Source organism: Eptesicus fuscus, chromosome 23 (assembly GCF_027574615.1).
Source record: "Eptesicus fuscus isolate TK198812 chromosome 23, DD_ASM_mEF_20220401, whole genome shotgun sequence".
In the NCBI taxonomy this organism is placed as follows: Eukaryota; Metazoa; Chordata; class Mammalia; order Chiroptera; family Vespertilionidae; genus Eptesicus; species Eptesicus fuscus.
The window spans coordinates 4,697,682-4,722,839 of record NC_072495.1 but is presented as its reverse complement, the minus strand read 5'-3'; the positions used below and the strand labels follow the sequence as shown (position 1 = coordinate 4,722,839).

The 25,158-nt window shown below is 51.2% G+C and overlaps 1 long non-coding RNA gene across 1 annotated transcript in view; it reads right to left on the bottom strand.

Annotated features, from left to right (window-relative positions):
• Window positions 1–1,978: 1,978 nt before the first annotated feature.
• Window positions 1,979–25,158, bottom strand: part of LOC129148061 (uncharacterized) — a 54,317-nt gene continuing 31,137 nt past the window's right edge. The window contains exon 3 of the long non-coding RNA XR_008555246.1: window positions 1,979–2,083. This is a non-coding gene — a long non-coding RNA (uncharacterized LOC129148061). The remainder of the gene's footprint in view (window positions 2,084–25,158) is intronic.

The following is a 25,158-nucleotide window of genomic DNA, read 5'->3' as shown; positions in this document are numbered from 1 at the left end:
TTTCCCCTGAGGTCCCTGCCTGATGCCTTTCCTATTTACGCCTTCGCACTGAGGTCCACACTTTGCCAACTTCCCCGTGCCAGGCGACATCTACAAAATTTTATTTTGTTAAGCAAATGAATTTTTTTTTCAACTCCATTGCAGACAAACTCCAGGACCTTCCCCAGCGTTACTCAGAATGCTTGATGGTGCATCTCAGAAAAGAAAGAGGCATCTAGCCCAGGTCTCATCTTAACCCTAACAACTAGCAGAACTGTCAAAATCCCAGTTTTCCTTTCATCTGTCTCACAGTAAACATGTCTTTTTCATCCCCTAAAAAATGCTCTCAATAAGCAGGAGGGAGGGGAGGCGAAATGCAGGAGAAAATCTGTGTTCCTCTGTCCTGAGAAACCCTTCCAGTTTGCCCCTGGGTTTTCGAATTCCTCTCCCATTTACTCGGACACAAATGTTTGCACAATGGATACCCCTAGCTGTCCATCCAGGTGGTCCTTTCTCACACACACACACTCAGGCACGCACAGACACGCAGGCAGCTGGCTGTGCAGGACCCTGGGCTCCATTCTGTTCTTTCCTGCTTTCCACGCCCAGCTGCCAGCCACGCGCCCCCCACCGGCTCTGCGTCCTTCCCGTCCACTGATTCCCTGCGTGTCTCACCACAATTCACGGTGGGGACCGAATGCTGCCCCTCGGCCTCCCTGCCTTTAGGGTCTGTCATGTTCACTCATAACATTGTGGAGGGAGTGTCAAACGCACCCGGAACAAGGCCTCGTCTCGGGCCCCAGAGGCAGAGCCTGGGAGGCGCAGTCATGGCTTTCTATCGTCTCAGAAAGGGTCACCTTCTCCCCAGGGGGTGGCTGTGGTGAGCCCAGTGTCCATGCCACCCCGCCCCCAGCACAGGGGTCATGGAGAAGGGCCCCCAAAGCCCTGCTCAGGGTCTGGCCAGAATGAACCTCTGTAGGGAAGGGAGGGGGAATTAGTGGGGTTTGACTGTAGATGTCTTGTGCCTCTGTATGGAAAGATGTGAATGCATATTGTATATTGACTGGGTGAGTTGTCATTGTCACATGGTTGTCTCTCTCTCTCTCTCTCTCTCTCTCTCTGTTATCAGTCCTGATTATTTTTCCAGCCCATCTCCACCTCACACCCTTCTTCCATTCTATGTTCTAAACACTTATTCTTCTTTTCTTTTCTTTTTTAATGCTTTTCAATTGATTTTTTTAGAGAGAGAGGAAGGGAGAGGGAAAGAGAAACATCCATGAGAGAAACAATGACTGGCTGCCTCCTGCCCCCTACTGGGGATCCAGCCTGCAATCTGGGCATGTGCCCTAACAGGGAATCGAACCAGCGACCTCTTGGTACATGGGATGAGCCACACCAGCCAGGGTCATATGCTCTTCTGAAATTCTCTGATTCTCTCCGATCTCTGTTCCTCTCTCGGACATTCTGTTTGCTTCTTTCTTGTCTCTGTTGCTCTGTTTGTACCTGGCTCTCTGACCTTGCTTCTCTTTTCCTCCCTCCCTCTCCCCCTTCTCCTCAGGCCCCACCCCCTCCTCTATCCCTCTCATCTCCCTCTCTGGCCTCTGCCACTAATTTCTTCCACCACACTCACCTCACCCAGCTGACTCCTACTTCCCCTTCGCTCCTCAGCTTGGCCCCCACTTTCCGCCTGCGCCCCTAGACCACCGCAGCGGCCTGTTGGGTGAGCACCCATCCCCGCCCCCTCTATAACCTCACCATCTGCATCGCGCCCCCTCCTTCACTCTGCCTTCCCTGTCTGCGGTGGCTCTGCACTGTCATCGTACTAAAGTTGAAAGCACTTCCCCAGGTCACTTCCCTGCGGGGTGCCAGGTTAGGGTTGGCCTCAGGAGCAACTTGGGTGGTCTGGGAGCAGCCAGCCATGTTTATGCTCAGAGGGCCCAGGGCTGAGGCGCTGCTGCAACTCCTCCATCGTCCCGACCTGGTGGCTTACCTTGTGGGGGGCTGGTGGGCAGCAGACCGCGCCGTGGCTCCTCCATCTCCTGCCGGATCTCCTCTGTCTCCTTCTCCAATCCCAGGCCTGGGTGCAGCTGGGTGCACGGTCCTCCTGCAAATCGGAGCATCACTGAAGTCTGGAGGCAACAGGAGAGGGACCTGGGCCCCAGGAAGACATACATTCCCATCCTGAGGGTTCCACGCGGCCTTGCTCCCCCACCTCCCGTCACTGTCACTCGCTGACGGACAGCTGGACAGCTGCGCTGACTTCAGGCTCAGCACCCGATGCGGGGGCTACGGGTTTACGTGGGCCGCCCCCTGACTCCCACGATCATAGGTCCAACCTTATAATGAAGACCTCACGTAACTCAGGATGGTTCTGCTTCTCCGACTGGAGACGCAGCCTAAAACCTCCCGGAGGACAAGCCTTCAACCCAAACGCTCAGGTGAGCCCCACGTTCACTGCTGAACCCCAGGGCGCCCTCCAGTTGGAAAAGGCTCAGTGAACAGTGCCCTCAGGACGCTGAAGTCCTCACGGGCGACACACGCCTGCGTAGGTGCGCACACAACTTCAGTAGGGTTCTCTCTGGCTCGGGAGTCACAAGTCGGCCGCCCAGATTCACTACGTCCCACGTAGGGTTTTACTAGGTCCGGAGTGCTTTCAAAATTTTGAGTTAGCTGTCAACATTTAGAAGTCAGATTTCACACACAAAATTCAGGTTTTAAGCTTCTCTTAAAAAAAAAAAAAAATCAAAGCATCAGGCAACCTTGAGCCCATGTCAACGGGGTGAAGCTGGGCAGCCTCCCCTTTGGATGGGGTTGTGCCCCTCCCCTCCCCACAGCGCCCACCTGCCTCCCTCATTTCCATGTCACTTCCAGGCCCCCGGGGGGACGGGAAGCAGAACTTGAGTTTGTCTGTTCTCCTTCTGGTCTTTTTTTCATGACAGAGAGTGAACTTCTATCTTGTGCTGGTGAGTGTTTCTGTGCCTCTGCTACAGGCAGCTGAATCTAACCCTGAGCGCTACGATGGACGTCACACGTTACACAGTGTAGAACGAAGAGGACTTCCCAGGGGTAAGTCACGCACACACCCTGAACCCAAAGAGACAGACACAACAGCCCTTTTCCTTGTCTCAGTACCCACTTCCTGTACGGGGTTCCCCATGGGTGGGGAGTTGGGAGGGACGACTCTCCTCTATTTAGCTCACTCCCCAGCTCGCTAATGGGTGTGGGGTCTTCAGTCTCAATTCACAGAGCTCCCACCAGCCCCCCAGAGGCCTCTCTCTCTTCTCCGGTAGCAGGAGATGCGGGTACCCTGTCCCTCCCCTCGTCACAGGCAGCATGTGCCTCTCCATCTATGGCAAGCACCTCAGGCTCACCGCGCAGACGTAGCTTGGCTTCAGGATGGGGCGGGTAAAGGTGACGCCTATGGAACAGCTGCACAGAATCCCTCTCCAGAGGAGTCCCTGTCCCTGTCCCCCCTGGAGTTACATTCTCAGGACACCCCTTTTGTTAGCACAGCTTCGTCATGTGCCCGATAGAGTTTCTATATGCATGTTTAGATGCATATTCATTTCTACATGCATACTTACTTCAGTAAACACACATAGGCTAGTGTTTCCCACAGCATGGGTGCCACGTAATTTTAAATTACACTGAGTACAGGTATATGACGCCGTGTGGATGCGGGTGTACTTAGGAAAGAATATCTGTGTATTAAGGTGTTTTCTCCAGGCCCAGAACTACGCAAGACTCCTGATCTCATTCAATCTGCACTAGCACCTTACAATGTAGGTAATACCGCCTGCATTTTATGAAGAGGAAATTAACCAAGAGGGAAAGCCTCTTAGCCAGTGTGACAGAGTTTTTATTGTAAGTCCTTTGCTGTTGGTGCCACCTCCCTTCCCACACACGCCCCCTTCACGACGCACCCATCACCCCACCACCGCGCAGGCTGGCTGCTAAGGCTCACCCCTGCGTGTCCTGCTCAGAGATGCCTGGAAGGTTGCATCTCTTCCCAGGAAGATCCTGGGGCCAGTGACCACCTGATGCGGGGGTATGAATGCCCACCAGCTGCTCCCTTGCAGGAGGAGGAGGAGAGAAGCAGGTGAGGGCAGAGGGAGGAGCTAGGCAAATGGGATTTCAGGAAAAATCTAGTCTGAATCTCCGTCTTTTCAGGATGCTGACCAACACGTTACTGAACAGAACTGGACCCTAGGGTCTGTCCAACTACCAAGCCTGGGGATTGTCGTCCGCACCACACCGCGTCCCCCTCGGGGTCGCGTGACAGTGCACGCGCGTCGGTGATCGCCGGCGCCTTGCTCGGGCGGCCGCGGTGAATCGGAATTGTTTGTTTGTCTACGGACACAGCGGAACTTCACTGTTGGAGGCTGTGAAGCGGGGTGACGGACGCTGCGCCTGTTACATTACATTTTATGGTTTTGCAGCAATTACATTGCGTTTTATGGTGTCATAACATATTACATTTTACGGCTCAGTATCAGCTTTAGTACGAGGCGCCGTGGCCCAGAATTCCAACAAGGGAGGCTTCTCCTGGTGGGAGGGTGGCGGGCTTTCCGCACGACCGCAGGCCTTGAGGCCAGAGGCCAGGGAAGGCGAGGCGGGGGCCAGGCCTCCAGCAGCCTCCGCACCAGCCCGTCCTGGGCCTCCTCGGTCAAGCCTGGGTTTCTCGCCAGAGGTCCTTGTGCAGGCGAGTGGAACAGCTGCGGCTCTGTGCGCCCATCATCCCCAGCCCCCCGCTCACCCCCTTTATTCTCTGCGCCACAGACAGGATGATCTTCCTAAAGCACAAAGCTGACCGTGACACCGCCCCGATTAAAACCCATCTGCACCTCCCCTGGCCTCCAGAGCCAAGTCCATATGTAAGTTCAAACTCACCCTCCTGTTCTGATCCCCAGCATGGCTCCTCCATCCCCGCCATGCACCTAGGCTGAAGCCGCCATGAGCTCCCTGCCATTCGCAAGCGTGCCGAGCCCCTTGTTACCACCACAGCTTTGCACAGGCCATTCCTTCGGGCTGGAATCCCCTCCTGGATCCTTGTTTTCTGTGCATTCATTCAACAAACACTTACTGAGCACCACCATGCTGGACATGGTTCTGACCGCTAGGGGTGTGGCAGTAAGTAAAACACTCCAGTCTCTGCTCCCCTGGATTCACCTTCTAGTGGAAGAGGTGCTACTGCATCATTCTTAACGCCCAGCCCGTCACCTCCTGCGGGAAGCCTGCCCTGGTAACCCCGGCGGGAGGCGGCATTCCATGCTGGCTCAGGAACGCACCGTCACAACTGCAGTCACTGCTTCCCTTCTCTGTCTGCCCATCTTCACTCTGTCTTCCCCTGACCCAGCTAAGTCCCGGGCCTTTGGGTGCCCAACCAGCTGACCAGATAAGTGAGTGAATAAAGCAAGAGAATAAACTATGAGCCTCCCCTTGTTAGATTTCTGGGTGCAGGTGGGGGGTCTACCCGAACCAGGAAACGTTTCCAGCACAGATGCCTGGAAGCCTGCCGCCAGGAACGCACCATGTGGGTTAAGCATCGCCTCCTGCCATCAGCGCTTCTGGACGCAAATGGCGCTGAGACTTAAGAGTTTTCATGACTTACTCCATCATGACTTACTCACCTGCACTGAAACGTGGAGGAGAAAAGGAAGGGGGCTTTGCCCAGGGCTCAGGCCTGAGTTCAAAAAATTGGTTGCACATGTTGGCAAATACCGCATTTTCCGGCATATAAGACGACTGGGCGTATAAGATTTTCCTGGGTTAAAAAGTTGTCTTATACGCCAGAAAATACAGTATATACATACACACACACACACACACACACACACACACACACAGTATTTTCTGGTGTATAAGACTTTTTAACCCAGGAAAATCTTATACGCCCAGTCGTCTTATACACTGGAAAATACAGTACATTGACTAACAGCTCTGGCGCGCTTAGTGCTCTTAGAGTTGCAACAGGGCAATGAAAACAGCTCTGGGCTAGGCACCAGGTTCTGGCCCTGGCTCTGCTATTGACTTGCTGTGCTACCTCTGGCCAGACCCTGAGCCTCTCTAGGCCTCAGTCTACTGAACTATAAAACAGGAAGGCTGGGCAAGACATAATCCAAGCCTTTCAGAGGTGAGCAGAGTTCAAGAGTTCAAAGTCCAGCGTTGCCATCACCAGCTGTGGTCTTGGGCAAGCTACTTAATCCCATGTGCCTCAGTTTTATCATCTATAAAATGGGGAAAAGTGTAAAATATATACATTCCTCAAATAAAACAACCAGCATAGAACCTAGGATATCACAAGCACCCTTACAAATGAACCAAAGGTTCAACATTAAAATCTCTGCCAACCACAGAAGGCCAGCGCTGGGAAAGATGCTAATGAAAATAGGAGCAGATCCCTATCAGGCTCTGTGCCAAGTGCTGCAGACAGCATTTCCTGTGAGCCTCACATAACTCTGTGAGAAGGTAAGTTACTTGGTGAGTCCTGAGTTTACCAGTCATGCCCAGAGCAGGTGAGCAACATGCCCAGGTACACAGATGGTAAGTGGTATGGTCAGGGTCAAACCAGGGTCTACCTGATGCCAAAGCTTTTCCTCCAACAAGGGTAAAATTTCAGCCATTCTTTCTTCAAATATTTGTCAGTCCCATCTTTCTCACCTCTCCCTCAGGGAATCCAAATACACATATCTTATACTGCTGGATGTCCCATAGTTCACTGATGCTCTGTCTTTTTTAAAAAATTATTTTTTCTCTCTGTGTTACACCTTGCATAGTTCCCATTACTAAATCTTCAAGTTCACTATTCTTTTCTTCAGCAGTATCTAATCTGATGTTAATCCCATTCAGTATATTTTTCATCTTACACATGCAGTTTTCATCTCCAGAAGCTCAATTTGGGTCTTTTTTATGTCTTCCGTATCTCTACCTAACATTTTTTTACTTATGGAGTACAGTTAGAATAACTGTTCTAATATCCTTATTAGATAATTCTAATTCTGGGCCTGTTTCAATTGGTTGATATTTCTTCCCATTATGGATTATATTTCCTGCTCATTTGCATGCTTGTTGATCTTTGATTGGACGCTAATCAGGAGTGGGCATATGACCTAATTCTGGCCTATGAACCACTGGTCTAAGCCAGTCATAGAGATTACATCTGCCTAGCAAGTGACTGGTTTAGGAGTGAGCATGTGACTCAATTCTGGCCAATGAACTGTAAGAAGAAATCTGCAGGGAGAATTTTGGGAAAGATTTCCTCACTCTTAGAGGCCAGTTCCTCCAGATGTGACCATTTTTGATGAGACACCGGGAACTTCTGCCTTCATTGAATACTCACAGTGTCCCAGACCCTGTGCTAAATGCATTAAGTCATGTGACATAACAGCACACCTTTGAAGTCTTTATTATCATGATGCCTTTTACAGATAAGGAAACTTATCTTATCAGAGTGGTGAATGCCCTTTCCCAAAGTCACATGGGTAGCGAAGGGCAGAGACGGGATTAGAAGCCATGTCTCTCTGGCTGCAGAATTCGTGACCTTACAATCCTACTCTACACTGTCTGTTCAGAAAGCCAAGCCCAAGTGAGCCTCCTTCCCCTCCCTGATCCATATTCATGTAGCTCAGAGCCAAGTAATTGGAGCTGCCAAAGGATCGAGAAGCCGAGCTAATGAGCTTGCTCAGCTCCAGCTCTGAAACTACATCCCCTGCTGGGCCGTGGGCCTCTTCAGTCAATACTGACACCTGTCTGAGACACTGGGAACCTGCCAGGGACAGAGGAGCAGCTGCTGCTGAGATTTAAAGAGAGAAATGGAAAGAACAAAACACAACCCCCCATCAACACAACGACCACGTGGCACTGCAGACCCTGCACAGCCCTGTGCATCTGGAGCAACCGGGGAAGAACAGGCTCGATGAGATGCCAGCCGATCGCATGGTGCATGACCGGGCTCTTGCACCCAAGGTCTGCCACCTGCCTTGCAGCAGCACCTGAGAGCTGGGAGGTCTGCTCCGGCAACGGGGTGATGCCTCCTTGCCAGGTACGCTCCTGAGGGGCTGAGAGTCTCAGTTCTTAGACCTGCTCACAGGCACTGCCCAGTCTGCTACCCCCTGGAGAGCCAAAGTCATACTCCAGAGAGGAATGGGGGCTGGGGGAGACTAAGAAATCAGGACTTGGAAAAACAAGCCCTCCTTTACTTTTAAAAAATATGATTTTATTGATTTTAGAGAGGAAGGGAGAGGGCGAAAGAGAAACATCAATCAGTTGCTCCCTGCAATCCCTCTGAGGATCGAGCCCACAACCTGGCATGTGCCCTGACCAGGAATCGAACCGCCCACCTCTCAGTGCATGGGACGACGCTCAACCAACTGAGCCACACCAGCCAGGGCAAGCCTCCCTTTTCCGAAGGATGGTGCACGGTAAGGAGCACTGGCTGCGGAGTCATACAGTACTGGGTTTGAATCCCACAGTAAGCGAATTATCCCAATTCTGCTTCTTCACCTGTAACCTGATGACAATCCTCCCCTCTTAGTGGAGATGTGAGGACAGACAATCACAGTATAAGTCACAATACAGTTTGCAATGTGCTATGAAATGGGTAAGTACAGAAAGCTGGGGGCCCCAAGGAACACATGACCCAGTCTTAAGTAATAGCTTCTTCTGGGGAGAGAGTAGATGGATGAGTAGTTGATACCAGCAGAGGGTATGGGAAGGGCGGTTCAGGGAGAGGGAACAGCATGTGCAAAGGCCAGAAGGCCAAACAGTATGTGGTCCAATTGGAACACTGAACAAAGCGCAGTTTGTCTAAAGCCAGATCACAGGTACCTTTTGCACATTAATAGCTTGGCCTTTATCTTAAAGGCAATGAGGGGTCATTGAACGTTTTCAGGCTCAGCAGTGACCTGAATCTATGGGGCTTTAAACAATTCATTTTAACCTCTCTGGTTATCGGTTTCCTTACAACTGGCCTCAAACAGCTTCACATGGCTTGCTGCATTTGTGCGAAGATTGGGAAAAGCTATGTGCCTTAAAGAGCTTTGTAAATCATTACCTGCCTGGCAAATAGAAGGCAAGGTTATCAGCCAATAAGTCAATATCATTATATCAACTTCAAGGTTTTTCTGTCCCTAGCAGTTTCTCTCACCAACGCCACAAGTCCAGTAAGATGTGGGGTAAGAACTTATTTGGCAAACCCTAGAACTTTTCCTTAAAGGTGGAGATTTGTTAGTAGCCTCCCTCGCGTCTGTGTTAATTTTGGGTCTTCCAAGAAGCAGATGCTAAAGCGGGGTTAGACATGCAAGAGGTTTATCAGGGGAAATGCCTGCAAGAGATGGAGAGGACCGGAGAGGCTGGGGAGCCGCCACCTTGATGCGGGTCTGATCCCAAGTGAAGGCAGAGGGAAGGAAAGAGAGAGGGATGGAAGCGTCTTAGCTGGCTGAGCCACACCGTTCAGCAAGGCCCCCAGGGAGTCCGTGAGCCAACGTCCCGTCAGGGGATTCTCGTGTCTCCTGGGAATGGGCCTCCTTAGTATTCCCTCCGCATCAGCCACCGGCTGGGAGCAGCCCGAGGGCAGTGTGACCCCTGCAGACACACAGTGATGGATTTCAGAGCACAGCAGCTGAGCCCCTCGATCCATCACGCTTCCTGCGGCGATCTGAGAGGTGCACTGTCATGGCCACCACAGTATCCCTGACCCTTCTTGTGACGACGGCCCTCATTTATTTTTAGAAATCTGTTCCTTTCCTGCTCTCACTCCACAGGCCCAGGCCTGAGACAGCTGGAGCATCACAGTCCCTGGCCGCATCGATAGCGAGAATAAAGCCTGGGTGAACGGGAGATTTGTGCTTCAGAGGCCCAACACCTCCCCCTCCCTTTCCCCCCCGAAATGATGTGTTAGGATATCGGCCCAAAGATCAGGAAGGATCAACAATGGCCTACCTTATGTGATCAAAGCAGAGAACAAAGACAGAGAATCTGGTTGCCATGTGGATTTGTAGGCCCTGAATTATTCCAATTATTTTACTATTGTGCGGAAGTGTCTATCACCGGGACTGTCCAACCACACCACCTCATACAGGGACAGTCCCACCCCTCGCCCCTGGCTGAGATATGGGCCTGGGCAACCTTGATCTTGGCCCACCGCTGATTGGACCACACCTGATTAGACCCAATGTCCCTGAGCGCACCTGGCCCAAGGGCAGCCACGGATGGACTGGCTGGTGGCACAGGCCTTACCCTGGTGAGCGAGATGAGCTGAGCCATTCACAGCCTCTCTCCTGCAAATTTAGACTAAATTTCCCAGAGACGGAAAGAGTCAGACGCTGGCACCGAAGAAGCCAAGGCATGAGGCTGACTTCTGGCCAGGGAGGCTCTGATGGGCCACGGACAGGAAGACGTGTTGAGGAGCAGACCCGGGGACAGCAGTGAAGGCACAGAGAACAGGAGCACGGAGGGAAGCTGCGGAGAGAAGAGGCCGAGCGGGAGAGAACCAGCTCCTTCCTGAACCGGCTTCATTCCCAGCGTTTCCGGCCCCTTTCTGGCTACAGTTCACGGGTGTCCCTGGAAATCACTTCTTCTTTTCTGAACAGAAAAAGTGATGCATTATCATTGGGTAAAATAATCAGAAAAGAAAAAGCTCAGAGAGGAATATAAAAACAACTCTGATTCTCATCTTCTCACAGCCTCACATTTCCCCCGTCCTTTCCATGCACTCGTAGCCATACGTGTAGATGTTTTTCCCCTATAAAACTGTGATCCCACTATTTGGTTCCTTTCACTCGACAATGTATCAGAGATTCCCACCCCCATTCAATATTCTTCTCTAATATGCTTTAAAATTATTTCAAAGTATTCCATTCTAAGGATATGCCAACCTATGTAATTCCTTGTCATTGGACAACTGGGCTTTTCCCCCACTTTGCTTTTATAAATAATGTTGTGAAGAACACAGCTGTAGCTAAGTCGTTCTCCTCGTGATTATCCCTTTATAATAAACGGTTAGAAGGCTGATTGCTAGGTGACTGGGCACACACATCTCTCTCATCCTTTGATACACATGGTTAAATTACACTCCGGGAAGGTTGCGAAGATTTAAGAAGCCATCAGTAATGTATGAATGTGTTTGATGTAAGGAGGGTGTTTTTTAATGGATTCTACCGCATCCTGGAGACCATATCCTCGCTGTTTGGAAATGCACAGTGTCCTGGTGTACAACAGGCACGCAACACGTGATGGTTGACCCTACTCTCGTCACGGGGAGCGACTGAGGAGCCCTCTCCGCTTGAGCCAGTTTGAGGGGTCTCGTGTTCCTCGCAGCCCCCACAGCACCTGACCCACTTCCCGGCATGCTCTCTGGGAAAACTCTAATTTCTCGGGGAGCCCAGAATCCCTGGGCAGCAAGCAGAGCTATGCCAGAGGCCCTCGTCTCTCTGAGTCCATGAGCTCCCAAGTCTGGAGTCTGTTCTTTCCTCTCTCTGAAACCCACTTGGAGCAGAGGAAGAAGAAAATGAGACAGATGGAGAGCTCATTAAAACAATCAATTATTTCGACGCATTTGGACAGGACAGAAGTACACCAGGGCGTGTGCGGTTTTAATAAGGGCTGTGCCAGGAGCGCGGGCCCGGCGGGCAGAGGAGGAGACACGGCTTTCCAGAGGCGCCTACTGTGATAATGTTACCTGCCGCTAATGCTGTGGCAGAAAATAGACACGGAATCGGAGAACATTAAATCTGAGATAATGGGTTTTTTAATTGTTTCCAAATTTCGGATGAGCATTTTAATTGAAGTGGTTGGGAGGTTAATATCACTTTTGTGTTTGATTATCAGGCAAGGAGAGGGGGAAATGAAGAAAAGTAGGGGAAATGGAGGGAGTCTTGAAAAAAACACCACACACACCTCTCATAACACACTGCATGATAAATTCCATTTCTCCGCAGTCGTTTTCATTATAGGTGGCAGAGGCAAAATGATTTCTGTACATAATTAGTGCCAAGATCAGAGAAATGCTGACAGCTGGGTTCCGTTAACCCTCTGCGTGCGGACAAGGAGGGGACGTCGTGGTTCTGTCAATAAGTTTCCATTATGAGTTGAGAAGGATCTAGTGCTTTGGAGTGATCACTATCGACAGACACAACGCCAGGCCCTTTCCATATTTCCTGGTAGATATCTCACAACACCTCTACGCGGCGTTTTATTGTCTCTGTTCCCGGATGAGGGGGCTCAGGCTCAGAAAGGTTAAGTGACTTCTCAAGGTCACACGCCTGGTAGAGAAGGCTGGAGCTCTGACCCACACCTGACTTCAAGTTCAGCATAACGTCAAGATAATGGAATGGGGTCAGCCATACCTAGATTCAAACCCTCTCTATCCCCGCCCCCCTTTTATCTTCTGTAACATGGTAATAACAACAATTAACAATAGCATAGCAGGTACCACCTGTGCTTTGTTTTTCCCTTTTTATTTTGAGCGTTTCCTGAGATGACAATTATCAAGTACTTAGCATGGTTCCTGGGATATAGTAAGTGCTCAGTAAAGCAGCAGGAATCTGCCTGCCTCTGTACAAAGCTTCTTTTCAAGGTCCTGTGAGGTCAAGAAGAGTTTGAAAGCCTGGTTCCCAACCTCGGGGAGTTTATAGTGTGTTGGGATAATAGACCGGGATTCCCAAATTTCCAGATGGCTCTGGCCTGTGAGTGGACAGAAGGCTGGTGGCCAAACGCCCTCCCCTAGGGGTCCAGCATTTCGAATATTCTAAATTAGCATCTAGCATGCCCTCTTGCCCCTCTCCCCGCCCCACCACACATCTCAATTCTTTGTTTGGGAAAACACAGCCCTTCATCACCTAGAAACAGGCCTAAGTATTAGACTGCATCGTCTGTGGACAGTGATGTTGGAAAAGTGAAGTGGAAAGTCTTCAGCAATCACGGAAGGTTTCACGTTTCTGCACCTGCAGAGACTTGCCGTGGCAGAGCTGAAGGGAGCAGGGTGGCAGGGTGGGGGGTGGCGGGGTGGCGGGGTGGGGGGGAGGTCTGGCAACTCACTGGTCCAGGACAGGCGACCACTCCATATTTACAAATTTAGGATCTCCCCACCCCCCTCCCCAAACCGATACCTCAGGGCAGAATTTTCCAGTTTGTTTCTGTACTCAAACCCCATGACCCACCCAGCGAGAGCAGTGGCCATGTATGGACTGTTCACCCTGCGTCACACTCTGGCCCCGTCTGTCTGGTGCTGGAGGGACCCAGCTGGTCACTGGTGAACTTGGGATTTGAACCCTGGTTTGCCTGACGTGGCCACAGTGCCTTCCTGTTGTTGCTCTGCCATTCACACCAGTGAGACGAGGAATAAGTCCCATTTCTGGCTCCGTTCCTTCCTCTTAAGGACTAGCCCAGAATCCTCTCCAAACACCCCAAACAAAATAGAACTCATCTCTTTACTTGTCCCTTCCCACAATAGACAGTGAACTTGGCCTGATAGATATTAGGTGCTCAGTAAGTGTTTGCTGAATGACAAATGAATGGCTACTTCAGATGCAGCCACAGGATGTCCAAGATTTTAAATACCAATGTCCCAGTTGTGACTATTCTGCACCGTCATCAGTCATTTCATGCCGGTTTGCATGTGGTGAGAATGGGCCCTGCGCTGTGGGGCTGGGCCTTTGAGCTGCAGAGGAAAAGGGAACAAACACTAGGGGATCTGAATGCAGAAGGGAAGGCCCGGGGCAAATCCGGAAGCCCTTTTGAGATTCCACAACCGGGATAATAGCATCACCTGGTCCCCTGAACCTGAGGCCTGGAACAACTCCCACGGCAGAGAGAATGCGGGCCAGAGCTGACGGACACACCGACTAAAGCCTCTAATTCCTGGGGCACAAGCAGACGGCTACGAAGCCCAGCGGCCTTTCTCCTCACCACGTCACGGCACGAGGTGCCACCTGGCACCCCGAGGCCGAAGCTGTGGGAGCTCCAGGAGCGACTCCCTGGTGAGGACAGAGCGAAGAAACAAAACGGAGTCACTATAGGCAGCCAACGAAACTACTTAGACCAGAGTGGACGACACGGGGAGGAATGGCTTTATTTCACTGTGACTCCCCCGAGGACTTCAACTTTGGAACTTCCCAGTTGTGCGTCGATGCCTGGCTGTCCGTACGTTCCACAGATAACCCTCTGAAGAACTGAGGACCAGAGACCAAAGCATCCTGACAACACGCCCTGGTTCTGGCAGCCAACACCCCTGTTCCGATGGGACGAGCTTCCAATCAATTCCCATGGCTTCCAGGTGAGAGGAAAGAGCTGTTTGGTGACTCAAGCGGCCCTCCCGTGACCCTCCCGTGACCCTCCCGTGACCCTCCTGTGACCTTCCCTCGAACATCCCACAAGAAGTCGCTTTAACTTCGACTTTTCTGCTTAGCTGAGCAGCCGGCTTCTCTGCAAATTCGGATGTTTCTCTAAATAACTCACAGAAGCAAGTGCTCCCCAGAGGCCCCGCCTGTGTGCTGGCATCCGTGACAGATAAAGACAACAGCAAAGTAATGATGGTGGTGATGGTGGTTAATCCTCATAAGCACCAGCCACGTGCCAGGCCCCAGACACACACAGTAGCTTACTTAACCCTCCCTGCAACACTTCACGGACACCATTCCCCGCCTTGTAGAGGAGGAAAACAAGGCACAGAAAGGTTAGCTAACTTGCTCGAGGTCACACAGCTAGTGAGCGGAGCGGCGGGACTTCAACCCGGGGGTCTGGCTCCAGTTATGACACAGACACCATCGGGCCCCACACCGGCCTGGGTGGTGGGAATGTAGCCAAGAACAACAGAAGCGCGGCCCCCGCCCTCGTGGTGTTTGGGGGGGCGGGGGGCATTCACAGTGACATGTACACATCAGCTCATCCGAGTACGTCCCACGAAGGGAAAAGAGCACGGCCATCCCTCTGTTTCCTCTGAGGAGAGACGCCAGCTTTGGCAGCCACGCTCACCAGGACCCACGGGGGCTTTCAGACCCCAGGAGCCTGGGCTTAGTTGTTCCTTGGGACCCGCTGTGTGCCGGGTACTGAATGGCATGGTTTATGCCCAAGCGCCCTCCGATCGTTACAAAGAGGGAGCTATTCTGTCCCCTCTGATGGATGGTAAACTGAAACGGACGTGGAGGGACGCACTTGAGGTCATCGGCCAGGGAGAGCGCCACCAGGAACAGTGCAGTGCAGTTCTGAGCGCACTTCCCAGCTCAGTCCCACTGACATCTTAGGCCTCTTGTGGGACTGTCCTGTGCATGGCGGATGGTGAGCAACATCTTGGCCTCCAGCCAGTAGATGTCAGTAGCGCCCCCGCCCCAGTGGGAAGGGAGAAATCACTCCTGTTAGAAAACACTGCTCCTGAGGCCCACCCATCCCCACCCCCAGACTCTGTTACTCATCTCTGACCACCTGCACCCAGCACAGCATCTAGCCCGGAACAGGTGCTCAACAAAAATTTGTTCAATGAAAGGATGGCGGGAAGGAGGGGGAGAGGAAGCAAGACAGACAGGAAGCGAGGAAGAAAGGGAAGGAAGAAGGAAAGAAGACTTCAGTTCGCCCAGCACGTGGTGTAGATGAATCAACCCAAGTGGATTTTGTTACCCGAATTCTATTTGAAGTACCCAGGGGGGAAGTCGGGGTTTGAGAGAGTCTTGTGAGAAATTCTTACATGACATGAGCGGTCTTCCTGTGATATGATTCAGTGTCCACTCACAAGCACACAGATGTGCACATACACACGCATGTGAGCACAATGCACACACACATGCCCGGCGGGTCTGGCTTTTCCACATGAAGTTTACCTAGAGACCGCCACTCAAAGCGCTCCCTCCTCGAAGAAATTCCATTTCCGTCTGAGGAAACACCCCCAGGGATGCCTCAAGCTTCTCCATGAGTAACATCTATCGGTGACGTCTTGTTATTATGACCAAGAGGATTCCGGCTGGGGAGCCACCCAGGCGCTCCCATTTCCAGCTCTGCGGGACCGTGCCCATCATCCCACAACCTCAGCTCGGAATCTCCCCAGCGGGGGCAGTGCTTCCGTTGGTGCGTTTCAGTCAACAGAAGCTCCGGTGCTTTCCGGGGCAGATGTTTCCTGCCGGCACATCCTGTGTCCTGAGCAGGTGGCCCCGTGGAAGCTGTGTTGCTGGACAAGCCTTTCAGTCAAGGCTTTTATTCCCGGATCGGGATGGGCGGCAGGGAAGGGAGCACTGATGTCAAATCCAGGCAGGAGAGAACCGTGCAGTCTACCATCTTCCACGTGCTTCCACATGAGACAAGATGTGTCCTTGTGTTGGGCGCCTGCTGAAGACCATGGCACACACATGGACTCAAATCCCCCTTTCAACCCTTACTAATGGGGTGACTTTGGAGGAGCTGCTATAGTTCTTGGGGTCACAGTGCCCTCTCTTGCAAAATAGATACTGTTACCTGCCATATAGGGGCTACATGTATTACTGTTGGCCAGGCAATTCTTACTCAAGTGAATGAGAACCCTAGAAAAAGCAGTGCGATCGGGGAGGTGACGGCTGATTGACTTCTAAGTCACCTTGACTTAGGAGGGTGGGACTGAAACGTGCTGTCCAGCTACTTCCTGTGATAACTCCGGACAATGCCGAGTGCAATCTCACTTCCTTTAGCGTCCGGGATTTGGGCTCGGTGTTCTGAATGTTCATGGACAGGAAGTTCCCGGCTCAGAAGGATGCTCATGTGTTTTCCAGTGTTTTTCTGAGAACAGAGCTGGCAGATGACTTCGAAGGGTCGTGGAGAAGCCTGGTGTTGACGGTACAAGATCTGAGACGAAGCTCTGCCTTTATATCTTGGTCCTACAAGTCAGAACCTCCCCGCCTTGCAGGTGCCTCTTCGCCGCCTCACATCACGTGTGCAATAGGCACTTGGGGTTGTTTCTCCAAATCACGTCCCCCTTTCCCACCAAGATCACTCATTCACCTTTTCCTGTGGGTACCTCCCCCCACACACACACCCCACCCCCATCTTCAGCTCTGTTGTTTTCCCTGGAATTCACCCTTAGCTCTAGGGTGGGCCCTGATTGGCTAAAACGAAAAAATGCATTTATCCATCAGCCATGGTGATTGGTTGAGGGATGTGCACCTGAGCCGGTGCACACCAATGAGATATGAGGAGAGGATCTGAGACAGACAAGGGTCCTGCCCTCCAGACCTGCCAGAAGAGCTCCTCTGTCTCCCTTTTGAGCCTTGTGCTGTGAGGCTAGGAGAATGAGAGGCCACTAGGAGTCACTCTCAGGACGAAGCCAACAAAGCAGGAGAGAATCATCCAGAAACAAAGCCAGAACCTTCATGACAGCAGGAACCCCTGGACTAAACCACTCCTGGCTCAGAATACCCCAGGGCAATTCAGTTCTGTGAGCCAGCAATCTTACCATTCCTCCCACCCCACCCCACCCCAGTTAACTTTTTTCCTTAAGCTAGTGTAGGCTGGGTTTTCTGTTGCTTGCAACCAAAATATTCCCAAACTACTACACTCTGTTTTCCCTGCCCTACTCTCTCTCCAAAATTCTGGAAGAAGGAAACAAGATAAAAAAGAATGTGAAAATGGTATGTAAACTGCAAAGCACTGTATCAACTGAGCACAATAAAAGCAGAACAACTATCATTGCCGTTTCAAGGACTTTCTAGCCAAGAATAATCCAATTTGGAGCAGATGCGGAATATTTCCTCTCACTCCTTCCTGTGAGATACATTAGTTTCATTACGTTGAAATCATTGGATCACACATTGATAATGGTGTTTAATGGGGCTAACAGGAGTGCTCTCCTATAAGCAGAAATGTGTATAATTAATAACTGTTAAGATTCCTGGTGTCCACTGGTACTAACTTCGCCCAGCCCCCATCAGGGTGAGTCCAGTCTGAGCAGCTGGAGTGCAAAGGGACTCCCAGGCCTCAGCATCTGCTCCGACTGCCAGCTGGCTGCCCGTTTGGAGGAGAGAGCCTCCTGGAGGTCCTGGTGGGTGCTGGACAGTGCTCCCTCTCCATCGGCACCGCTACCTCTGGCATTCTACTATGTTTCTTCTTCTTCTTTTTTTTTTTTTTTGTTAACTCTCATCCAAGAATATTCTTTCCATTGATTTTTAGAGAGAGAGGAAGGGAGGGGGAGAGAGAAACATTGGAGGAGAGACACACTGATTGGTGCCCTCCCACACAGGCCCTGACCAGGGCCGGGGATCAAGCCTGCAACCGAGTACGTGCCCTTGCCTGGAATTGAACCCTTGACCCTTGGGTGCGCAGGCCGGCACTCTAACCACTGAGCTAAACCGGCTAGGGCTACATACATTACTTCTGTTGACCTTGACAAGCCGTATCACGCTGGAAAACTTGGAATACTCACCCCATTTTACAGATGAGCCTAACATCAGCTCAGAGCGAAGGAATGTCTGTGAGGTCATAGGACTTGTAAGTGGCAGACTCAGAACCCAGAGCTGAGGCCTTCCGTCCGCTCTGCGCACCCGCTACCACGGTGTGGCTCACTGGTCGCTAACAAGAAAGGAGGGCCAGAGGCAGAGAGCAAAGAGCCCGGCGCTCCCCAGGCTGACTCTGTGCCGGCTGATGAATCCCGTCCGGGCAGAAGCCAGCCCCCACTCCCTGCTCGCCTCCCTCCCACCTTTTCTTCCCGCTTCCCAGAGGAACTTGATTAATCCATTAGGTTTAACCTCCCTTTAACTTCCTGATTAGTTACATTTATAAAACTCCATTTGTTTTTGCTTTCTCATCAAGCCAAGCCAACACCCCTGGAAAAAAAATTGGCCAATTTTCAGTGCCACTGATTTACTGTAATTTCTGAAAATCAGACCGAACAGAGCAGAGACATGACTGGAATTTCAATTCCTCCTGTTCACGGCGCAGGGCATCTTTGCTGAATGGGAGACAAGCATACCAGGAGAAAACTCAGTAATGCAGGCACCCAGATTGGCCCACGGTGGCAAGATAGCAAGTGTGCTAATAAAGCAGATTAATAACATCTGTAATTTCCATCCCCTGGTCGAGTAACAAAGCTACAAGGTACAATGACAACAACGAGGGCCAAGAGATGATGTGTTTTTATTGGCCAAGTGAAATACTCATGCTAGTATTGGCTTCCCTGCTTCCATTCCCTCCCCTGTACTCTGTGGCTCACACAGCAGCTGGAGGGAATGTTTAAAATTAAATTAATCTTCATTTTAACAGAAGATTACATGTACATAGTTAAAAGAAAACAACAAGTTTCATTATAGCATCCTATATAATCAAAGGCTAATATGCAAATCAACCGAACTGCAGAATGACAGGTCGCTATGATATGCACTGACCACCAGGGGGCAGACACTCAACGCAGGAGCTGCCCCCTGGTGGTCAGTGTGCTCCCACAGGGGAAGTGCCGCTCAGCCAGAAGCCCTGAGCCTGGCTCACAGCTGGGGAGCTCAGTGGCGGTGGCAGGAGCCTCTCCCACCTCCCCGGCAGTCTGACATCCCCCGAGGGCTCCCTGACTGTGAGAGGGCACAGGCCAGGCTGAGGGACCCCCCTGAGTGCACGAATGTCATGTACCAGGCCTCTAGTTTATAATGAAATTTCAGCAGTCCCTCTACTTCCTCCAACAACATCACTCCTCAGTCCCGTTCCACCAAGGTAACTACAATCAGTACTTTGGGCTGTCTTTTCTGGTCTTTAGCTCCATATCCTATGTAATAAAAGGCCAGCGACCATAATGGCATAAGGACCAGAACGACCGATCGACCAGTCACTATGAGGTGCACTGACCACCTCTCGGTCCCTCCCCCCAGCCTGCAGGCTCCGATCACTGGATGGCGAACGAGGAACCACAGGGAACCGGGGTGGGTGGCAGTGGGGCAGGACTAGGGACTGACCAACAGGCGGAGAGCAGACCTCTTGGTCCCTCCCCCCAGCTCCGATCACTGGATGGCGAACAGGGAACCACAGGGAACCGGGGTGGGTGGCGGTGGGGCGGGACTGGGGACTGGTGAGCGGGCAGAAGATGGCCCTGATCGCAGGCTAGACTAGGGACCCTACCCGTGCACGATTTCATGCACTGGGCCTCTAGTTTTAAATAACATATGAATACTGCTATTTATTGGGTTATGGATGATAAGCATTTTCTATTATATTTCTATTATGGAATTTTAATTTTCTTACATCATGACCTCTACCCAAGTCAGTCTCTCTCCTATCCACCTACTATCTCTCCACCTACTATCTATCCACCTCCTATCTATCCACCTACTATCTATCCACCTACTATCTACCTACCTACTATCTATCTACCTATCTACCTACCTACCTATCTATCTATCTATCTATCTATCTATCTATCACATTCTTTCACGCAATAACTCAATTTTTGTTTAAACCAATTTTAGTGTTAACATTGTTAAAACCATATGCCATGTAAATAATCTCCACTCCTAAGTATTGTATAATGATTTCATGTCCTTTCTTTTATAACTTTTTATTTATCCTAGAGATAACAATTGCCTCATTTTTATTTACTATGTACCTCCCATTCGTTTATTCTAAAACCTAGAACTAGCCCTAAACAGTTTTGCTCAGTGGATAGAGCCTGGGCCCGAAGGGTCCCGGGGTCAATTCCAGTAAAGGGCATGTACCTTGGTTGCAGGTTCCTCCCTGGCCTGGGGGCCCTGGTCGGGGCATGTACAGGAGTCAACCAATCGATGTGTTTCTCTCACATCGATGTTTCTCTCTGTCTTTCCCTCTCTCTTCCACTCTCTCTAAAAATCAATGGAAAAATATCCTCAGGTAAGGATTAAAAAACAAAACAAAACAAAAAACTATAGAACTTAAGACAAACATGTTAGTACTATCTTCACACAAGCGATCTACTCTGTCCTTCCTCCCCTCCTTCTTTCCTTCCATCCTCCTCTCATTTTTCTTCTCCTTCCCCTGTCTTGCTCTCTCTCTCACCCCTTCTTTCTTGGCCATTCTTTTCCCCTTCCTTAAATCCTTTATTGCTTACATTAGTGAAAAATTGGAAATTCGAAGCCTCTTTTCATTAAGAAAACTTCAAAAATGGGACAGATTCCTATCTGGTGACCTTTGGTAAAGCCCATAAATCCTGACTTTACAAAACAAGATGCTCATAACATCCTGGCCTCAGGCCGATGCACATGCAAATTCCTGTGTCCTGCACCCAGCGTATTACATGGAATCTTAGGAATTCCAGCTTAGACTTTCCAACCCGCTAACAGCTTCTAACCCAAGTACTTCTCAAATTATCGTGCAAAACCAATTCTTCCCCTCCCATTCTTCATAAGCCAATATTTGTGGTCTATACTCTGGTCAACAAGATGAGTCTCCTTACCACACACTTGGATGCTGTAGAAATGTTAATCACTCTATAAGTTTGCAAATGCCTACCCTTGATTCCTATGCTCATCTCATCAGGGCAAACAACAAGCATCTGTTGTTTCCTCCCCTAACTACTTCCCAACAACAGCTTTTTTTCATTTTAAATTGACGTCAGAGAGAGAGAGAGAGAGAGAGAGAGAGAGAGAGAGAGAGAGAGAAAGTTCAATGATGAGACTGCCTCCTGCAAGACCCTCACTGGAAATTGAGCCCACAACCCGGGCATGTGGTGCCCTGACGGGGAATCCACCTATGATTTCCTGGTTCATGGGTCAACACTCAACCACTGAGCCACACGGGCTGGCACCAACAGCTCTTAATTCCCACCTGGGGACCCACATTGCTCTGGGGAAGAGGACACCACCGCTGGCTGCAGGCATGGAGCACGTGACCTCAGAGCAGCCAATGAGTGCGTTCATTCCTCTAACTTCAGTGGTTGATTGGAGGAGGGGTTGGCATGTGACTCAAAGTGGTCCAACTGGCCAATTGGAGTGAATCTCAAAAAAGTTTCCTTGGACTGTGGAGGGAAAGCGACTCTCTTCCCCTGGATTGGTGGTGTGTGTGTGGGTGTGGGCCTGGTTCTGTAGGAGTGAATTTTGCCACCAGGAGGCAGATGGCAGATCTGAGAAAATGGTAGTGGAATGAAATCATAACCCAGTTCACATCATGAACCTCTGAACCAAAACATGCCACAACCACCTTATTTCTCTCTCTCCTCCTCCTCCTCCTCCCCCTCCCCCTCATCCTCCTCCTCCTCCTCCTCTTTTGTTTTTGTTTTTGTTAATCCTCACCCGAAGCTATTTTTCCCATTAATTTTTAGAGAAAATGGGAGGGAGGAAGGGGAGAGAGGAAAATTAGGGTGCAAGAAATGTTTTTGGGAACAATCCCAGGATGAGTGGTGGGGGGGATCAGAGACAAGAGACCCTAGCAAAGCAGGAGACCCTAAGAGCTGAGTACCCCTGGGCTCCTGGGGTTCAACCCCATTGGTGACTTCTAGGGGACACTGCAGAACACGCTTCACAATTATCCCACTGAGAGCCCTGGCCGGTGGCTCAGCTAACTAGAGTGTCACCCCAATACACCAAGGTTGTGGGTTCGGGTTCGGTCCCCAGTCAGGGCACATCCAAGAATCAACCAATAAATGCATAAATATGTGGAACAACAAATCAATGTTTCTCTCTCTCTCTCTCTCTCTCTCTCTCTCTCTCACACACACACACACACACACACACACACACACACTCCTGCCCCCTTCCTCTCTCTAACATCAATAAATTAATTTTTAAAAATAAAAATTGTAGCTGGGGCATTTATCCACCTATTCTTGCCGCTCACTGGTTAAAGGACACCCTGAGGCTGAGAGATACGGGAAGCGGTCAGAGCGCACAGGAAGCCACCGGAGCCACACCAACAGCCTGCGGACACTCTAAGGGGTGGCCTAGGCCCTGGGGATACAGGAGGTACTAACAGCCTAGAGTGAGCCCAGAGGCGGCCGAAGCCTGGAGGAGCTTCCTGCACCTGCACCACCAGCCCGCTCGGCCGGCCCCGCCTCTGGGATTACTGTAACCACCGCCCCGTGCTCCAGCATCCGTCTGTCCACTCGCCACCTGGCAGCCAGCGCGGTCTGCGTCAAACACACATCCGGCGACTTCACTCCCTCCTCCTAAAACTCCACTGGGCCTTTAAGATGGAGCCCACACCTTTCAAGAACCCAGTATCACCTTTACTTCTGTGGGTTTATTCTCAGCACTCCCACACCTTCTTCATGGAACTCCTTGAAGTCCTCACACAGAGCCCCCACTCGTGCCCAGCTAAGCGAGGGGATGGAGAAGCCAGGGGGATACACACCTCCCTCGGGAGGTCACTGTGGTCTGCGCACGGTCTCCCCGCGTGGAGGGAGGACCAGGGGGACCAGATGAAACAGGCAGGTCACCCACAAACACAGACTTACTATTTTAGAAAGAACCCGTTCTCCTCTGAGCTGCCTTAAGGGCAAGTCAGGGAGACACAGGGCTGTCCCTTTGGAAAGAGAGTCTCTCCTGATTGGGGGGGGGGGGGGCGGGGGAGGAGGTGGCACCTGAGAAATGGGATAAATGGGATGGTGGCTGCAGGGAAACAGAGGGAGCAGCGTCTCCTCTCCCAGCAGCCCCCAGGGCCCGGGATGACAGCCTCCCCGGTGTCCGCCACCCCAGTTCAGCCTCCTGGGATCCTCCACGCTCCGCAGGCATCTAGACCTTCGGCCGGTTACCACTGGGCTCCCCCGGGGAGAGGAAACGCGGGGAGTGGAGGGTGGGTGGGTCTACTTATATGCAGAAGACATCTTCTGTTTACATCAAAACATCTCCGTAATCAGCAGTGATGAGCAAGAGGAGGGGAGAGCCTGCCTGAGAGGCTGAGCGAGTTATGATCAATTGAAGACCATCCTTCCGAGCGTTCGCAGAGGGAATTTTAAGGTGAAATTGACTCTAATTTGGCAGAGAACAGATGAAGTGCTTTTCCTCAGGGTGCCGATGTACACGGAACCTGCCCAGCCCGTGTCACCAGCCTCACACAGGGTGTCTAGTCCCCGAGTATTATAGCCTCTCTAGTTTTAGAATGAATTAAAAAGAAAAGTCTCCAAATGATGAGGGCCTACTCTGTGCCAGGCATTTGGCAAATATTATTTGTAACCTGGTAAACCCCAGGAGGGTGGGCATCTCTAACTCCACTTCACAGGTAAACAGATGAAGGTTTGAGAGGCACCGCGACTTGCCCAAGACCACCCAGGAGGTGGAGAGTCTGTTTTCACAGCAGCACACAGTCGCACAGTTGTATTGTGAGGTTTGATGGAGCAACTGAGTTGATACCCCTCCCCAGGAACTGGCTTTTCAGGCCATTTCACTATGGACGTTCCCTTTGCTGAGGCCACTTTCCACTTGCAGTGACCACATTCCACCCTCTCCCCTCCGGGCATGCATAAAGAGCTCTCCGCCCAGAAAAATCCGCCAAAAGTCCTTCAAAAGCCGCTGACTCCCCTCCCTGGTGCCGGAGCCACCCAGGCTCAGCCACCTGGTGTGCGGATGATCAAATAAATTCGTAATCCCTCACCACTCTGGCCTCGTGCATTCCTTCTGTGACCCAACACGGATTACCCACCCCTCCCCAGAGGACAGAGCTGGCTGAGGACAGGGGCCTACTTGGAGGCGGTGTTTACGCTGCACAACAGGGCAAGAGTCAGTGTGAGGCTGTGTATTAGGTGCCCGGCACTTTTCAAGGTTAGGCGCCTCCCTGTCCCTTTCCTGTTCTTCCCAGGCCAGGCCTGCCCGGGGTCCCTGTCCCCTTCATGCAGTACTAGTGGCCTCATGGGGCCGTGCTGTGTTCAAAGTGGGTCAGGTCTGTGAGCTTAGCACAGCCACACACATGTCTCATAGCAAAAAACACAATGAGAATTACCATCATCTCATAAGCAGCTATAAGAAGAATTACTCTAATTATTATTGCCTGAAAATTTGTGCCTCTCCTCCAAAGATAACACCATTACATTCTCACTCGTCCTTACAGACACATGGAGCGACAGACAGAGGTCGTGGTCCGCATGCCCAACTCGCTGCATCGTCCGCCTGATGTCCACGTGTGAACCTCGTACTGGGCCCACCAACATCCTCCCGCTGCGTTCTGTTAAAAAACACCCACAGTTCCTGTGCATTTGCACATCCAGGCCTGTGGTGTTGGGCAGCTCCGGTTACGTTCTTCTTGTCTTTTAAAGAAAGCTGCAGCGAAAGCCACTGTAGCTAAGCCGCT